This window comes from Macrotis lagotis, chromosome 1 (genome assembly GCF_037893015.1).
Source record: "Macrotis lagotis isolate mMagLag1 chromosome 1, bilby.v1.9.chrom.fasta, whole genome shotgun sequence".
NCBI lineage: Eukaryota > Metazoa > Chordata > Mammalia > Peramelemorphia > Peramelidae > Macrotis > Macrotis lagotis.
This window is the reverse complement of record NC_133658.1, coordinates 183,219,328-183,239,219: the sequence shown is the minus strand read 5'-3', so window position 1 is coordinate 183,239,219 and position 19,892 is coordinate 183,219,328. Positions and strand designations below refer to the sequence as shown.

General features: G+C 33.6%; 1 long non-coding RNA gene across 1 annotated transcript in view; it reads left to right on the top strand.

Moving 5' to 3' along the window:
- Positions 1–497, top strand: part of LOC141514874 (uncharacterized) — a 72,107-nt gene extending 71,610 nt beyond the window's left edge. The window contains exon 3 of the long non-coding RNA XR_012476136.1: positions 326–497. This is a non-coding gene — a long non-coding RNA (uncharacterized LOC141514874). The remainder of the gene's footprint in view (positions 1–325) is intronic.
- The last annotated feature ends 19,395 nt before the right edge of the window (positions 498–19,892 follow it).

Below are 19,892 nucleotides of genomic sequence, written 5' to 3'. Positions count from 1 at the left end.
TGAAAGCTCTTTCCAAAATCATGTTTCTATGTCTTGCTCCTCAGACCTGTTCTTTGTTCTTCCTGCTACCTAGCTGGGCTTGTCACTGAATCTATAGATTCTTCCTAGCAATTGTAATGATAATAGTAATTGTAATCTCCTTTCACAACACACCCTGGCCTCTTCTTCAGGTTTATAGACTGTTATGCACCCAAACTACTTCATATATTGACCATGGGTCATTGGAAGTTCTTGATTCTTGCATGACTTCCACATCTGTAAGCTTGACCCTTACTAGCTGTGTGACCATGGGAAAGTCACTTAACCCTGATTGCTTCCCATCCAGGATCATCTCCAGTTGTCCTGATCCTTATCTGGCCCGCTGAACCCAGATGGTTCTAGAGGAGAAAGTGAGGTTGATGACTGCACAGCAATCCCTCATTCAAATCTAATTAACTTGCATGCCATGACATCACTTCCCTGATGCCATGGACCTTTTTGAGAATGAAGAATAAACAGCAGCAACAAATCTGTAAGTCTAATAAATAAATTATTTGTTCTGATTTCAGTAGCTATGGGGTTTCTTCTTCTGCAAACTCTCTGGATCTTCACTACCTGTTATATAAGAAGTCTAGATACAAAGTAATCTAAAAAACTGAAATTAGCAGCTAAAATAATTTGAAAAGGCCTGCTAAAGAATTTAGGATTTGAGTTGAGTCTTGAAGGAAGGGAGAGGAGGTGGAGTGAGATGTAAATTATTTCAGGTATAGAGGACAGTCAGTTAAAAGGAAAGAAATCAGGAGAGTGACTGAATTTGTTAAGAATTTTAAGAATACAGGAGAACATTGATCAGTCTCAGGGAATACAATCCCTAGGGAAACACAGCATTGAGATTGGATATTTTTTTCAATAAAGGAACTGCCGAGGGGAAAAGCGTCAAGAATCAGAAATTGCTTAAATGAACGATTAATCCTCATCTTCTTCAGTTATACATGGAAGCCAATTTGGAAATTCAAGAAATTGCTTAATGATTGGATGTCTATATGAGTTAGACTATAGGTCTTCATCTAACCAAACTGAAATTAGGGAGTAGAAAGTGCTGGAAGGACTAGAGTATATTTGCTTGAATTTTTAAAAAGTCTTTAACTGCCACATGCTGTTTTTCTGTGAAAAGCTTTGCCCTCACAGGATCCAGGGGACCTCTCTGACTTTGAAGTTTATAGGTAGAAACCAACCAAACAAAGGAAATTTCTGCTGATGTGATATCTGGACTGTAACTGAATGCCTTTTAGATTGGTACAGATGATTTGAACTCCATCTAAGTTTTGCTATTTTTTTCAGGTCTGAAAAATTGTAAGAATAAGAAAGCTAAATAATTAAGGATCTAGGAAAAAATTTAGAGATCATCTAATCCAACTCTTTCATTTTAAGTGGGAGGGAATTGGGTGCCAGAGAGGTCACTGTCTTGCCCCAAGGACATACAATTAGTAAATGCTGAAGTTTGTTTGCTTATTCAGGCAAATGTAAAGATATTTAGGGTACCTTGAACTCACCATATGTTCTCTGGCATCAGTCAAGGGAGTATAAAACCTCAAAGATCTTGGTTCATGATCTTTCTGCTTTTCTAGGCAGACATGAGATAAATGGCAATCATAACCTCTAATTCTTATCTGACTCTCCTCAGATAGAAAGCATCAATCTCTTTTCTCAGCCATTCTCAGAGAGAAAAGAAACTGAGCACAAACTGATTATAATGAAATTTAAAAAATGGGACAGTGTGACATATTCAAGGATATCAAAGGATCAAGGCTCCCCAGTGAAGCCTGAACCAGATTAAAATGTAATTGGTAAACATTTAAGACAAATGAATAAAAATACAATACAACATAAAGAATTTTAATTTGTGGTTTTCTTTGTCACTATGCTACCCAGAAAGCTACATTTCTGTTTCATTTTGATTTGACATCAGAGATGTATTGGATGGATTCCCTACACTAGGATTATAACCTGACTCCAGGAATGTTCTGGTAAATGTTTAATATATTGTTCTTGACATACTTTTGTATTTAATCTACATTATTAGCATTTCCCCCCCCTCACTTTCTTAAATCAACAAAACAATATATAAAATCCAGATTTGTAGCTTTTACTAGTTTCCAGAGCTGTAAATGCTTCTACTGAAAATTTAAGCCTCTTTGAACTGTTATCCACAATACCCCTGCTGAGGCCCTGGTGCTGGTCCGGCAATTACTTTATCCTGTAACTTTAGACAGAGAGTATAGGTTCATTGTTTCATTAGAACTGTGAAGGAAATATAATAAAAAGGACAATTCTACTCAAATTATATTACCTATTCAGTGCCATACCAATCAAACTACCAAATTACCACTTTACTGAACTAGAAAAAATAGTAACAAAATTCAGCTTGAGCAACAAAAGGGCAAGAATAGCAAGGGAACTGATGAAAAAATGTAAGGGAAGGAGGTCTAGCTCTACCAGATCTAAAACTATTTTACAAAATGGTAATCATCAAAACTTCCCGGCACTGGATAAGAAATAGAGTAATGGATCAGTGGGTTGGGATAGGTTCTAAAGGAGTCACAGTAAATGACTACAGCAATCTATTATTTCACAAACTCAAAGATATGAGTTTCTGGGATAAGAACTCACTATTTGACAAAAATTGTTGGGAAAACTGGAAAATAGTATGGCAAAAAACTAGGCATAGATCCACATAACACACTCTGTACCAAAATAAGGTAAAAATGCAAATAAGATTTAGATATAAAGAGCAATACCACAGACAAATTAATAGACCAAGAATTACTGTATTAGATCTATGGAAAGGGGATAAATTAATGATCAAACAAGAATTAGAGCACATTATAAACTGAAAAATGAATGGTTTTTGATTATATTAAATTGAAAAGCAATTTATTAAACAATCATAAAAATCAATGTGGCCAAAATTAGAAGGAAAGCAGAAAACTGGGGAGCAATCTTCAAAACTAGGAGTTCTAATAAAGGTTTAATTTCTAAAATATATAGAGACAGTTTTCAAATGAAGAAATATAAACATATGAAAAAATATGTATTATATAATCATATGAAAAAGTACTCCAAATAATTATTGACTAGAGAAATGCAAATTAAAACAACAATGAGGTATCATCTCATACCTATCAGATTGGTCAAGATGAGAAAAAGGGAAAATGATCAATGTTGGAGAGGATGTGGGAGGATTGGGACATTGATGCATTGCTTTTGAAGTTATGAGTGAATCTAAACTTTCTGAAGAGCAATATGGAACTATCCCCAAAGAGAATAAAACTGATCATACACTTTGACCCAGAAATTCCAATTCTAGGCCTATATCCAGAAGAAATTATTAAAAAATGGGAAAAGTCTTACCTCTTCCAAAATACTCATAGTGGCTTTTTTTTTTTGTAATGGCAAAGAATTGGAAATTGAGGGGATGTCCATCAAATGGGGAATAGTTAAATAAGTTATCATACATGAATACAATGGAATATTATTGTACTAAAAGAAACCATAAATAGGGTGGCTAGGTGGCCCAGTGGATAAAGCACCGGTCCTGGAGTCAGGAGTACCTGGGTTCAAATCTGGTCTCAGACACTTAATAATTACCTAGCCGTGTGGCCTTGGGCAAGCCACTTAACCCCATTTGCCTTGCAAAAACCTAAAAAAAATCATAAATAGTAGGACTCTAGAGAAGTATGGAATGAATTACTGGATCTGATGCTAAGTGAAGGGAGTAGAACCAAGAGAACAATGTACACATTAACAACATTGTGAGATGAACAACTTTGATGGAAGCAGCTCCTCTCAGCAGTTACAGAGAGCTAGGACAACTGTATTAGATCAGCTATGGACTAAATTATCCTCATCCAGAGGAAGAAAAACAAAACAAAACAAAACACAAACACACACAAAAACAACTCTTCAGAATCTGATGAACACTTTATAAAAATTATTTTTATGTATCTCTTTCCCTTAATCCTAATTCCTCATACCAAAATTACTAATCTGTAATCATCAAATATATTACAAAATCAAATATATTTATCAAAATATGTATGTGCAATGCTAACCTGAGTGTTTGTGGCTGAGAGGAGGTGGGTGGGAAGGGAGGGTGGAAGGAAATTTTCTAACTTAAAAATAGACAAGTGTATATGGATGAAGATTAATTAATTAAAAAATAAAAAAAGAACTGGGAAGGAACATAAAGATTGACTCTATAGCAACTCTCTCATTGAAGAAATTATACCTTAGAATGATTGAGTATATTCCACTAAATCACACAGATAACAGCAGTCAGAAGGAATTTGACCTTTTCAGATTTTCAAATTGTAAAGCAAGAAGACTATTTCACAAGTACTATTAGAACAGAGAGTTCAAACTCTAGAAATATGGGCTACTAAACCATACATAAAGATCCCTTTAGACTGCACATTGATTCAGAAGACAGTATATTAACATCAACTGTTTCACTCTATTAATCTAATTTGTTAAATATTTATTTAATATTTATTGTATCACATATTTAAATATTATATTTGATTATTTATTATATTAAATATTTATTTTGTTAAGTATAATCTAGTTCAGGTTGCATGGGGGTGGAGGTGGAGATTGGTTGAGTATCTACAAAGGGCACATTTTTTGACACCAATCCATTAGGTGATCTCTGAGGTCTCCTTTAGCTCTGAAATTCAAAAAATCATCTATGAAATGATTGCTTCATATTAAAAAAGTTTGTCAATAGCAAATTAAGTCCATTTGTTAAGCAATTTGCCTCTGCCATCAACTGTCTGAAAACAGATTATAGAAGATTTAGATAGAAGATAGGAGATTTAGAGACCACAGTAAAGATTCATGTTGAAAAAGTATGCAAAGGTCAGTTTAGACATTTGTGTGATTTTTCCCAGATGACACTGTAGTCCACTGGCAATGCTCATCACCCAACTAGCTATCTATTCTGACAGTAGAATTTGATACTGATACAAGGTTGGTAGCTTTCTGGGCTGTTCAAGTTCTAGTGAGCATGATAAAAAATATATAGGTAGAATCCTTTTTAGCAAGTTAATGTTAAACTATAGAAATAAATAGTGCAGTTATTCCAGCCCAAATATGGAAAAACATTCATGTATATTCAAAATCATTAAAATTGTTGGCTCTGACTTCATATGAGTTGCATAAATACACCCCCAAGAACTAGTTCTGTTGTCTTTCAAACCCTTCCAAGTAGTCAAAGCAAAGGTTTCTTAGAATGAATGCTTCACATTCCTCTTTTAATGGAATTCATTGTATTATTTAGTAGGTAGTGTTATATACTTCATAGGACATTGGGATAGAAATAAGAAAAAATCTTTTCTCATTCATAGACTAGCTATGTGACCCTAGACAAGTAACTTAACCTCAATGTAAAGCAGTATAACAATAGTATTTACCTCAGAGAGTTGTTGTGAGAACCAAATAAGAAATGATTTATGGTGCTTTGTAAACTTAAAGTGCTAAATTTAGTTGTTATTATTAAGTATTCTATTTGTCTGAATGCAGGGTAATTTACATTACTGATAGATGTTTTAAAGTCTGTAGAGATTATTAATGCTTCTTAATGTTTGAGAAGGATCATTTGAATTACTTTCAGACAACTTGTTCCTTACATATTTAATAAGCATCATAGTAGTTTTTCAGTGCACACAATAGTAGACAGGGAAAAAAGCAAAGATAAATGAGCACCAATTCCTGCCCTTAAGGTGACTATAATTTAGTTAAAACAAAAAAAAAGTTTGACCATTGATACTAAATTATTTGGCTCAAGCAGCTCATGGAAAAGAGAAAAATACAAAATAGCTCTTAGGCCTATCTATATGTTAAGAATGGGGAGAAGGAAAAAGAACTTCCATTTCTTTGGTGATTTCAGTAAAGAATTTTAAGAATAATAGTTTTTGAACCATCACTCAAATTTTATACTCTTGCTATGAGATCCTTGTTCAATAGAAAAGGTGAAATTTCACAAATATTGACATTTTTGCAATAAACTGAGTCAGAAGAATATGGAAATTGCAGTCAAATGGTTGGATGTCTTGTGGATTCTCTTTAGAGAGTAAAGAGTTGGAAGTGTCTAGGACCTAGAAAACAGTAGGTCCTAATACATGTTTGTACATCTCTTTAAAACTTGTCATCCTCACCTATTTTATTGCTAAAAAAGTTATTGGACACCCTAGGTTGCCCTGATATATGGGCAATCCTAACACACTTAATGAAGTCTCAATGTCACCACTACCCTAACATTGAAAATTTCAGCTGTTGGACTCAGTGTGTGAGAGATGTTGCCCTGTTGGATGAGGCCTCAGAATTCTTTCTCTGATTAGGAGGAGTATTGTTTTAAAGTTTGTTTAAAGGAAAGTCTTAATTTAGATGTGACAAGACCGAAGAGCAGCCTCTTCATGAGACTATTAACAATTATCTTCTGTCTTCTTGCCAGATACCATACCATCTGACAACTTCTAACTGTTCTAGTTATAGTCTTTTTTAAAAACCCCTGTCTTCCTTCTCTGGGATCCCACCCCTGAGTATTCCCTTAAGTTTCATGCCTTCCTTTGTAGAAATTAAATTGGTGAAATAAAGACCTCTCCCTTTTAGCATCACTGGCTTGTCTAATAGTTTTGTAAAACCTTTCTAAGGCATAAAAGAAATTGCTATTGGTACTGTATGAAAAATTGATGTGAAACAGACATGCAATATCTATCGAATGTATGGATAAGAGAATTTTTAAATAAATGAGATGGAGCTTATGATGACATATATAACATAGATAATTCTAATGGTATTAAATTAAAAGAATTTTCACAATTAAAACCAATGTACCCAAGATTAGAAGGAAAGAAAAAAATGGAGCGGGAACAAATATATTGAAAAAATTGCTAAATATAAAAGGAAACTTATAGACTATGCTAGAAACTTTATGACTATATTTCATGATTGCTTTTTTAAGGAGAGATTAGGAAGTTATTAAACATAGTAAAAACTGAATGATAATATTACAAAAATAAAATTAGCTTATCATAACAGATGGGATTATCAGATAATGGTCTCATATCTCACAAAATTTATAATAATATGAATCATTCCCCAATGGTCAAAGGATAAGAAAAGGCAGTTTTTTGCTGAAGAAATCAAAGTCATACATATCATCTCACTCATACCAAATTTGTTAAAATGATAAAAGAGGAAATTGGCAAATGTGGGAAGGGATATGTAAAAATTAATTTACCCTTATTGGAATTATGAATTGATCCAACCATTTTGGAGAGCAATCTGATATTATTCTTAAAGTGTTATAAAACAGGGTTTATCCTCTGACCCAGCAATATTACTGTTTCCCAAAGTGATCAGGGAAAAAAGAAAAGAACTTATATTTTAAAAAATATTTATAGTAACTCTTTGTAGTGGCAAACAACTGAAACTGAAATATTGTACATCAATTGGGAAATGGCTAAACAAGTTGTGGTATATGATTATTGAGTTGTAAGAAATGATGAGCCAAACCAAAAGAATGTTGTATACAATGACAGCAATATTTTTCAAAGAATAACTGTCAATTAAGTTACTCTGTGTTTTATAAATACTCAAATCAAGTACAGAGGACTTATGAAAGAAGTTGTTTTCTACCTGCAGAGAACTGACAAATAGAAGTACATGGTTTTACATACACATACACACAAAAATAAACTCATATGTTTATGGTGTAAATGCATATATGTACATATATATAATAACATACTTATTATATGTGTGTACCTGTGTCAAGTTGTAGCCTACTCTATTAAGGAGAGGGGAGGGAAGGAGGGAAATATTTAGAATTTAAAATGTAACAAAAAATTATTAAATTTAAATAAAAGAAACTAATGTATTAGAGACAGATATATTTGAATACTCAGTAAAATCAATGTAAAGGTGGATATGAGAAGACATTGAAAATATATTGAAAAAATATAGAAAAACTTACTAAAGATAAAAGAAAATTTACATACTACACTAGAAGCTTTATGGCTTTATTTCATGATTATTTTTTAAGGAGAGATTGGGAAGTTATTCAACACAGTAAAAATTGAGTGATAATATTACAAAAATGAAATTAGTTTATTATAACAGATAGGAAATAACTGGTTACAATTGTGGGAGTTATTTGTGAATCAACTAACAGAATAAATCAGACCACTGATATAGTAAGGAAGTTCCCAAAAATGTGTGGGAGAGAAGAGGTATTGGGTTTCATACCAGATTAAATGCCTACAGAGCCATTTTGCTGACTTCATTTTTGAACGCTTTTCATACCTGGACAGTCTACAAGTGTCATGCCAGAAAATTTAACCACTCCTGTTTTAATTGTCTTAAGAAGATTGTGACCATGTAACAAGATAAGGTAAAGGACACTGAGGTCCTATATCAAGTTGAATTGACAAACATTGAAACTCTGCTAAAGACACCAAAGACCTGGTCACATAACTGAAGACCAAATGTATGTTTATCTAAAAGACAATTTTATGGAGAACTTGCACCAGTCAAGCATTCACATGGAGGTCTGAAGAAGCAATACAAGGACACTGGCAAGGTCTCTCTGAAGAACTGTGGAATCAGTTGTGATCATGAAAGACATAAGACAACCCAGCAAGGAGTGTCTGAATCAAATATGTTGCCATGCTCTTATAAGCAAAGCAGAATTGAAGTAGCACAAAAGAAACATGAGATGTGCAAATCCAGAGATCTCTCTCTCTCCCAAATGTTCAAATGAGCTATTTGTTTCTGGTCTGTGGTACAGTCTTTCATACTCTTAATAGACTGATCAGTCATAGCAGAACACATTATATCTTGACCCCAACATCATGATGTCATTGGTCTCCTTTTGAATATAAAGGACAAATAGTAACAATAATAATATAAGCTGTTGATGTCCCCAAATTGAACATGGATAAAGGAGCAGACATTTCCAAGATTATCTAGTCAGCCCCAGATCCCTAACCTTGCTTCACGCCAGCTATCTTCCTATCATGCTCCCTTCTACTACTAGTATTATTAAGACTTTGATATCAAAGATAACCACACCAATCAAGTGATTTGTGGTGTGAGATGCACAATTATATTTATTATTTTGAGGAGTATGCTGTGCAAAGCATCTTTCTCACTTGTCTTTACCATCCCATGGCCTGATTAATAGGGAACAGGACTTTTGAAAATGGTCTAGTTGCTATGGGAGTCTTTTGGTGTTTGTGAACTGTTCACTTCCTCCAGTATCAGTGAGGCATCATGGAGCAGCATCAGCACCAGATCACACCAGCATATATTATCTGACAACAGGATGCAAACTTATCTCTTGATGGACTAATTATCAGTACAGTCTTTCCTCTCAGACCTTCTACCTTTTAGCTACTCATCAGTAACACTGAAAATCAAGATCCAGTAAGCTTTTGCCATTCTGCTCCATGGGAGGTTTTTGTCCTCCCTGAGTTCACTTTAGGATACCTGCATTACATTTTGCCAGTCAAATTCTTCAGTCAAATTCCTCACCTGAAATTATCCCCAAAGTAGGTTGTACTGGAATTTGGCAGAACAAGAAATGAGAGTCCCACAGGGCTCATCACCCCACCTCAATGGATCAGTGATAAGGCAATCAGAGTAGTGGTATTTCATCATGCTCCCACTTACAACATCCCCCCCTTCTACCCACCTAGCATATAGCCTCTGGCTCTTGGATTGGTAATCAGTTGTTTGTTTCTGAACAATTTATCGATTGCTTCTGAAGTATCTATCCTATTGCTTCATAAAATATTCTCATGACATCCTCATCCCAAAGAGTACTCTTCTTTAGCCCCTACTTCATTATATTTGTTGTGTTCTTCAATAAAAAGTAAGTTCTTTGAAAGGTTTATCTTTTTTATATTTGTAACTCTTATGGCTAGTGCAATGCATTGTCTATAATAAACACTTAATATATGTCCTGCTTTCATTTAGAATGATGGTTTCATGTATATTTAGCCTCCCTAAATTTGGCTTTCCCTATGTGAAAGAAAGGGAACTGAGTCCAAAAAGACTTTGAGGGCTGGGGGTACATTCTGCATTGGTTTGCCGCATGGTAGGGAATAGTCTTTTTCCATTGCCTGTGGAACAGGAAATGAGGGTTTGACTGAGTGCTGTTCAATTTTTATAGTGTTACTGAGCTTTTGCTACATTCCTATGTGTGATTGAAGAACTCTTTCACACAATGCAGTAATAGGGAAGGCCACTGAGTCTCCTCTTCTCCATTTACTTTAAGCCATGAGGTCCCTAGAGATGGATTTTTTTTTAATCTACGTGCAGGGAGAGGAGTCTTTAATTTGTCCTAGGACTATGAGCCATGGGAATTCAGAAGTCTAAGAATCTAGGCCTTTTTTTAAAACTTGGTTAGGCTGAGCTAAACTGTCTCCCCCTTTCTCCTAATTCTCCTCCTAGACCACCTCCTACTGTTTTCCAGACAGACAGTATAGTAGAGTTTATACTTCCAAAGAGCTGATGGAAATGTTTATGTGTTCTTACTATTTATATGAATAAATATTTCATTGTAAAAGCTCACCTGATGATTCTTTTAAATGGAATTGTAGTGCTAGTCACTGAGCCCTTAAACTTAGGGTGATGGGTACTTGAGCCAGTGATAAAGAAAAGAAACTTCACAACACCTTCAGGATACCAGAAAAACCTGTAGGGGCAAAATACCATAGGCCTGATCCTCAGAGAATATAATAAATATGATACATTAATTCATTCATATCATATTTTTCTGTGAAAACTTTATAGAAGAGTCTAAAAGAGATTTGAGACCATTTCAATTAGCAATGTATCATTTTCTTGCCAAGAAATATATGTTTGGCAGACAAAAACAATGGCAAATTAGAATATAAGGTCATTCATCAAATCATATGGAAGAGGAGGATGGAAGATTGCAAACAATGTTGCCTAATAAAGTAGTAAACATACATATACAAAAATGACTTGTTAAAAAAAGTTTATATAACAGATAATCCAGGTCAAACCAAAAGTGGAAACCTTAAGTGGAAAGATGACCAAGGAATGGAAAAAAACTGAAAATATATTTGCACAACATATAATATCCTTCATTTATGACTATGAAGCTACAACATTTACACTCAATATCAGAATCTTACACATACTGCATGAGGCTATGGAAATAGCCTTAAAGAAATACAAATGAGAAAGAACACCTAGACCAAATCAATTTAATAAAAGGGTAGCACAGTTTTGAGGGTATGTTGAGGAATTTATTCTTAAGATTTATAAAAGAAGGGAAGATTCTAAATCCTAGGAAAGTATATTTTACTCAGAAAAAGATATCAGAGAGAAAAGTCATCCCACATGTTCCTTCTTATATCTACAAAAATCTATAGGATAATAATCTACACAACTATCAAGGGCATCCTTGATGAAAATATGAGAAAACCTTAAGCATGATGCTTACAGTTAACACTGTAAAATGTTAAGTTGCATAACAGGTGATAATTTGAATGGTGAGTGGAGTTTCCCTATAAATAGTTTTCTAGACTAATGAAATTTCAAACCCACTCTATATAAGAAAAGAAAAAATGAAAGGCAGCAACTTTCAGAAATACTAAAGTATATCAGACTGCATTTTAGTTAATTGATAGAAAAAATAAAGACAATGCAGGATACCTCTGTTTTCTTATTATTGTTTATAATGAAGTTTGTTTCATAAAGAAAAATTCATCTTTAAATATTCTTCCAGAATACTTTTTGTATATGTATTTTATGTATATGTCAAAATAATACAAGATTTCTTAAAAGTTGCAAAAACAGATATAACTGGGTTCAATTATATTCTGATTATTAATATTAGCAAAAGAATAAAATGAATTGTATACTTACAAAGTATATTTACTATTTTCAAAATCAATCAGTACATATTTATTAGTACTCATTAGGTGGCAAACACTATGCTAAGTGATTAAAAAATATTACACAAGGGGTGGTTAGGTGACACAGTGGATAGAGCACTGGCACTGGAGTCAGGAGTACCTGAGTTCAAATTTGGCCTCAGACACTTAATAACTACCTAGCTGTGTGGCCTTGGGCAAGCCACTTAAACCCCATTGCCCTGCAAAAAAAGATATTACACAGGATGTTCAAAGAGAAAGATTTCTTGTAAATGGTAAGCTCCTCCAGATGCTCATGTTTATAAATTATATTTATCTAATTTCATCAAAATCAAGAATAATGCACAGCTTTCTAAATAACATATATAATCACTGAAAGAAAATTGGTTAATAATTCACATAGAAAAACCAAAGTAGATGAACAATTTTATTATCCAAACTAGAGTCAGATTATAGCGCTTTGGTCTTTAAAAACATATCTTCAGCAGACACCAAGGATAGAAAATGAGTTGAACCCAAATTTGAAGAGGAAGAAGAGGAAGAGATATATGGTTGCAGAAAAATTGTTCATTTTTCAACATCCCCAAACTTCAATTTGAGACAAAAACACTGACTTTAAACATTAATCTCCTTCCAATGATTCAATTTATCTGCAAATCATGAAAAAAATTGATTGTTTTTGTAAATTTAACAGGAAAAGTTTTGAAGGGTCAAATGAGTGAGTCACATAATTGAAAATTGACACTGGAAAGGCACATTAATTAAATTAAAGCATATCACCAAAGATGGAAATATCATTAAAAATTTTCATGACTGACCATGTAATATAGCAAGGATCAATCATATAGCAAGAACAAAGAATAACAACTGAATAGTTTATGAGGTTCCTTGATACTGATATGATAATAAGAGACCTGAGAGGCCCCTTGCAAGTTGAGTGGGCATCTCTTTATGATCTCATCAATTTCTATGGGTTCAACAATCTTCATTAGGCAAAAGATTCTCAAATCTATATCTAATGTATTCTCTCTCCAGAACTCCAGTCCTGTTTCACTAACTGCCTTGTAGACAATCAGATTGGAATTCCAAAGACATCTAAAACTCAGATTGCACAAGATAGAAGTCATTATCTTTCTCCTCAAACCCTCTTCTCTTCCTAACTTTTCTATGACTACTGAAGCTAACACTATTACCCCAGGTATCCAGTTCAGAATTTCGGAGTAATTCTCAAGAAATACCTCACCCACAATCACCCCACTAATCTAATATAAAATGTGGTCATTTTTAACCTTCCAATAACTCTCATATATATTCCTTTCTCTCTACTCAACTAGCCACTAACTTTGTAAAGGACGTTATCACCTTTCAGTTGTACATTTGTTGGCCCCTCTGCCTCAGATCTCTCTTGCTCCAATCTCCTCCATTCAACTGTTAAAGTGATTTTCCAAAATGAAAGTCTGACCATTTTACTTCCCTACTCAGCAAACTCTGGTGGATTCCTATTACTTTATGGATCAGATTTAAAATCCTCTATTTGACACTGCAATCCCTCCTCACTGAAGATTCCCCATTTCCCTGGTCTCCTTCAAGGCAACTGAAATCTCACCTTCTACAGAAGACTGTCCACAGTCTGCATTTCCTCTCCCCAACTCTTTCCACTGAAACAACTTTCTATTTACACCAGTTTATATGCTTGTTGCTATTCGCAAATTATCTCCTTTTGATTTAGTATAACATATGGAACATAGAAAGAACTTAAATGTTGATTGGATGGGGGATAGTAATTATGGGAGGCCATGGACAAAATAAATGAGAAGACTATAATCTTCACCTTTTGACTACTGGTGGGAATATGTATGTGGATGGATTTACACTGAAGTTATTGGAGAATAAAGGATGCTCACCTACCTGAAGAGAGACTAGCCATCAGGCTGGCTTCCATGTGACTAATGTTTCCTGTGTGGTAACTCTCACAGATTAACTACTGCATTGTAAAGATATTGTGAGGTAGAGAAGTGAGTAGCAAGCCCACCCTAACAAAATCATAGATTCTTAATGTACTAAACTATTAAAAGGTCTACACATCTAAATAAAAGATAAATGATAAAGGATTAAGTGCATAAGAATTGTACACTATAACATAGATGAGAGGAGAGAGCTCATTTCTCAGTAGGAGTATCAGAGAAGGCTTTAAGTAATAAGTATTATTTGAGCTCGGCCTTTAAAGGATAGACACAAAGTTATGTTAATTTAAAAACAGGTCACTTCAGGTATAAAAGGTAACAATCACAAAACTGATTGACACATTTTCCTTGTAGAATTCATTTTTTTTTCAGGTGCAAGGGATGAATTATGCTGATAGAGCTACCCTTTTTGCCATCTGCCTTATGACCACAACATGCCTTTGACAGATGGCTAGTGTTTGAGGTGTCATCTAGGACTGTAGAACAGAATGAAGCTAAAAGGCCCAAAGGAGGAGTGTGGAGGTGACCTTGATTTCATCATCTCCAAATAATCAGCTACAGTGACCAAAAAATGAACTCCAAGATATTTTTGCCTGCCATATGATAGCAGCAATAGTAATAAGTGAACTAGTCATAAGGTTCTCTGATACAAGAATTTAGACATCTGCCATTATTTGAGCCCAAAATATCAAGAATTACAGATCTAGGATTTTAAAAATCTTACCAGACTTTGAACTTCAATGATTCTTCGGTCTCATTGATCCTGGTACAAAGTGAGGGTCATTCTAATTTATAAAAATGTTACTAGTATTTATTTCAAATTTTAAAATTTGCAAAGCATGTTCCTCACAACAATCCTGGGATGTAGAGTTTTTTCAAATTATATTATTTTGTATTGCATAAGTATCATATAAGAGGAAACTGGGTGACATAGAGGTTAAGTGATTTGCCTAGAGTCACACAGCTAGTATGTGATCAAATTGAGACTTTATAGGAATGACTAGATTACTAGTTAACAGAACACTGGGCCTGAAGTCAAAAGGACCCGAATTTGAATCAGGTGTCAGACATTCACTGTTTTACGCAGGACGGATTTCTTGGTTTATGCCTCAGTTTCTTTTTCTGCTAAATAAATATTATACTAGCACTTGACTCCTAGGATTATTGTAAGGACAAAATTGTATGTTATTATAAAGTCTTTTGAAAATCTTAGGGCAGTGTGTAATTGCTAAATAGAAGAAGAAGCTAAGGCACAGAGAAATTAAATGTTTTGTCAAGAGTCACAAAGCCAGTAAATGATCAAACTGAAACTTCAATCTGAGTCTCCTGACATATGAAGCCCAAGTAGCCTTATGCCAACTGACTCAAAAAGAGATTAGGCAACACAAGTGAACAAAGATACTAGGATGTAAAACTAACAATGAATCCCTTTTATAATTAAAAATATTTTGAATGGAAAGACAATGACATCATAGGGAACATCATCTTAGTATAATAAACCATGAATGAAATGCAACCCAGCAGATACCTCATTTTCCTATATTACATTGGACCTCCTAAAGAATAATTTTAAAAGAAATCATTTTTATTTTCCTGAGCTAAAATAAAAAAGAGCAATGTATTATGGAAATGTGTTTTGCATGAATTTACATGCATGATCAATATAGTCTGTTTTCTCATGGGGAGGGAGGAAGGGGTAGATGGAAATGAAAGTTTCTGCAATTCAAATATTTTTTAAATAAATGTTAAAATTTTTAATGTAATTGGAAATATTTAATGAAATAAAAATATTTTAAAAAGAAAAAGCAATATACAAATAGCATTAAAGATACTTTAACAGAAAAATATTGCTTTTCTTGATACTTCTAAATCCAAATTTCTCCTATTTCTGAAAAACCAAATGAGAAGTTATGTCTATGAAAACTTCTGTCTATGAAAAGTTAATTCTTAACCTTTATCAGCTTTGGATAACCATATACAGAGGTAAACAAACCCAGATTAGGTAATGAAATGACATTGCTGTGTCAACAAGCTAATACTAAATTATGGTAGGTTAATTTCTAGGTAGCTTTAAGGCTAATTCATGACTATGACTATAAATAGAATCATATCATTCACATAGAACTTGTCAATAAGTTGGTAGCAGAAATGATTTCAATTTTCGCCTACCTGTAATGCGCAGGTTAAAGCACCGACCTAGGTATGGGAAAGGACTGCAGATCCACACTGCACCAACTGATTGTTAGGAATTGTCAGTCCTTTCCTCCCAATTGAAGGGTAGATTTAAATATAGGGTCACATTGTGGAGTGCCACTCAAAATACCACTGTTTTAAAAAAACATTATTTTTTCGGTCTAAATCTCCTCCTCTAGAAATCTAGATCTAGAAATCTTTATATATTTGGGGAAAATAAATAACAATTTACCAGAATAATTTAGGTTTGCTTTGAATAAGAAGGTATTTTGATGGATTCTTTTAATTGTTTTCCTTTTGTTTTATGATTTATGACCTTCATTTCTAGATAAACCATGCTTAAGTGAAGTGGTGTTCCCTGCTCCCTAGTGGTTAGTTTCATGGTCTGCCTAAGAGTTTAGCATAATACATATTACCCATGATCTTTCCTTCAACCTTTTCGTCACAGAGTCACCTTAACCTCTCCAAACCATCTGCATTGTGTTTTCCATTTTGGATTAGTGCAATATTTTTTGCCCAAAATACATGAAATATTTTCACTAGCAAATAGGATCAAACAAATAAATTATATTCTCTGTGTGAGAGAAATTCACTGAATGATTTCAGTTTTCCTTGACAGCATAGATAGCATACAATCTACATTTTTATGTGGGTTTAAGTATTGGAGAATAAAGGATGCCAAAGATCATGACAAAGATCAAACTGATAAAATTTCAGAGTGTGAAATTTTCCCTTTATTGTGTATAAACTTCCCAAATGTAGAGAACATCACTGTAATACAAAGATCTTCTAAAAAGAGCAGTATATTTTTATGAATATTTATATCTCTGTACATAAGTTATTGATTATACTTAAATAATGTTAATCTTCTTATTCCAGCAAAGTTGTTATTTGGTTTTTAATCTTAAACCCAACATTCCACAGGTAAAAATTCAGAATTTAAAGCTTGAAAGATTTATAGAAGGGATTCTTAATCCTTTGGGTTTATCATAGTTACCTTTCATAATCTAATGAAAAATATGAATTCCTTCTCAGAATATTTTAAAACAACTTAAGGAAATGCTCAATTTCAATTAAAAGTTAGTGAAAATGAAGATGTGATTTTTTCCCTCACATCCAAGCCCAGAGACCCCATGTAATCTATCCAAAGATATCTGGAGGTCCATTAATCATAAATTTGGAACCGCTCGCTATTCTAGATGAATGATCCCTTGTTACTGAAATTAAGAAATCACATTTGGATATGGATTAGACTAATTCTCAGGAACAACATAATTATACTATTATGTGATTATTGTCAAAACTCTCACTTTTAAAATAGGTACCATTAATTTAAACAATCTTCTGCCACTGATCAAAACCTTTCCTTTTATAAAAAGAATGATACTTCATAATTAGATGTTGACATGATCTAGAGATCCTACACCATGCTTCCAAGCACATTGTGTCTCTTGTTACTTGGTGTTGAGCTCTGCCAGAGCAAGTAGTGTTTCTTACTCATATTTCTATTTCTCTCAGTATCCAGAGAATTGTATTGCACAGAACAGGAGATGTATGTATGGATGAATAAATGAATGAATGAATGAATGAATGAATGAATGAATGAATGAAATATATATATATATATAATCCAAAAAAATCAGCTGACTTTATATTTCACTGATAGTTTATCCTCTATTAAAGAAATTCTTACTGATTCTCTGTGTCCCATTAACATCCACAACAATACATTATGGTAGATTTAAAGAAAAAGTATGATAATCCCCAGACAATCTCAGTTAGAAATTGGGACCTGTTGATCAACTAACTTTATCATCAGCCATAACACTTTAATCTAATCTAATTCACAAGAGAATTAACAGGCAAGAAGGAGTCCTGTGTATAAAGGGCTTCTCTAAACAGGAATTAGAGGAAAGAAGCAACTTTAGAAAGACGAAAAGATAATGCTAAAAACACAAGACTGGTCTTTGTCTTAACCCAGAGGCCAATAAATCAACCACTAAGTATTTAACCAATGCCTAGTAATTGCATTTTTTAGATGCTATTGGGATGATAAAAAGAGAGAGGTTGTCTTGCCTTCACAGAACTTATCCCAAAGTAACTGGATGCTTGCAGGGAATCTTTTTTCCTAGTCCTGTGTTATATGCAAGTCCTCTAGTCCAGTGTTCTTAATTTTTATGTCATGGCAGTCTAATGAAGCCTGTGACTCCTTTTGCAGAATAATCATTTCAAATAATTGAAGTAAATGCTAAACATCAGTTAGAAGTCAACTAAAATAAATATCTACATCTATATAGTAATATATATATATGTATGTATATTCAATTTCTTAATTGTACTAGCTCTCTGAAATCCCAAATTAAGAATCTCTGCTCTGGAGTAATTTTGAGTGATATTCAAGGGGAGGAAAAAATCTGAAACTTGAACAACACTATGTAGCAGTTTTGTTTGCAAAGTGAACCTTGAGAGTTTTCCAGGTGTCCTGTGGATACAATGACCTGATTTTCTGGAAGAGTTTTGATTTCAAGCAAATAATAAAGCAAACCAGATGTCCTGATTTCAGGATCAGGAAATATAGCTACCCTGTCTATGCTGCTAAAAAATAGGGACTCAATATGTAGCTACAGCCTCTCAGATGACATAGAAGTTATTTTTGCAAAGGTAAAAGGTATGTGGGTGCATGTGCACATGTGTGTGTCTGTGTTTCCCTCTGTGTGTGTGTGTGTGTGTGTGTGTGTGTGTGTGTGTGTGCTTATTTATAGGGTGATAAGAGGTAGACCTGGAAAAGAATAGAGGGGTCACTTGTCCAACCCTCTCATTTTACAGATGAAAAAAATTGTTTTACAGGGAGGTCAAGTAGTCACACAGGGAACAAGTATGAGACATTAAATCTAATATGTCTGACTTTAAATCTAGGATTCTTTGACTTCTGTTGGTAATTCTTCCATTGGTTTATTTGGCAAGTCATGCCTGGGAAGGGTACATATTCTCTCTTTGTATGTTTCCATGCGAATTTATGGCAATCAATTCTCTGCACCATCCCTTTGTTGCAATAATTCAGTGACCTGTTAATGAATTTTAGATGGGAGGACAGCATCCTCATATTGAGAACAAAAGGAAATGGAAAAAAAGGAGACAATGTAAGTAACATTAAAATGAATGCAAATTGTGTGTATGTATAAAAATTTAGATAGATAGCACTTTGCATCATTGAAACTGATCACGGAATGAAAAGAACTGAGAACCGTGATTGCGATTTTAGTTCTAAGAGGAAATCATGAAAAAGTCACCATCCGTTTCTTTATATTTCCTTTAGAAATCATGGTTCCTTGTCAGTGGCTTCAGCACTTTAAATATTTTTGTCAGAACAGTTGCAAAATTTTTTATTTATGGATCTTAAAAAGTCTCAAATCCCAGAAAATATTCTATTCTATTTTCTATGCTATTGCCAATACAAGAAGAAAATATCCACAAAAGGAAAAATAAGGAAGATTTTTGACTATTTCTTCTTTTCTTGATTTGGTACAATGTAAAAAATTCTGAAATATTTAAATATTTTGTGAAGGCTTTCCTCAACTCTCAAAAAGGAACTTAAATTCATCTCATGCTTACAGTTATAAAAAATTTAATATGCTTAACATGTATGTAAGAAACAATGTGATAATCAATGGAAGGTAAGTTAGTCTTGGAGTCAGAAAAACTAGGGATCAAATTCTTCCTCTCATACATGTTGGTTTTTTGACAACCTTTCAATGTCTTTGGACAATTCTCTAAAACTGAGTTACAA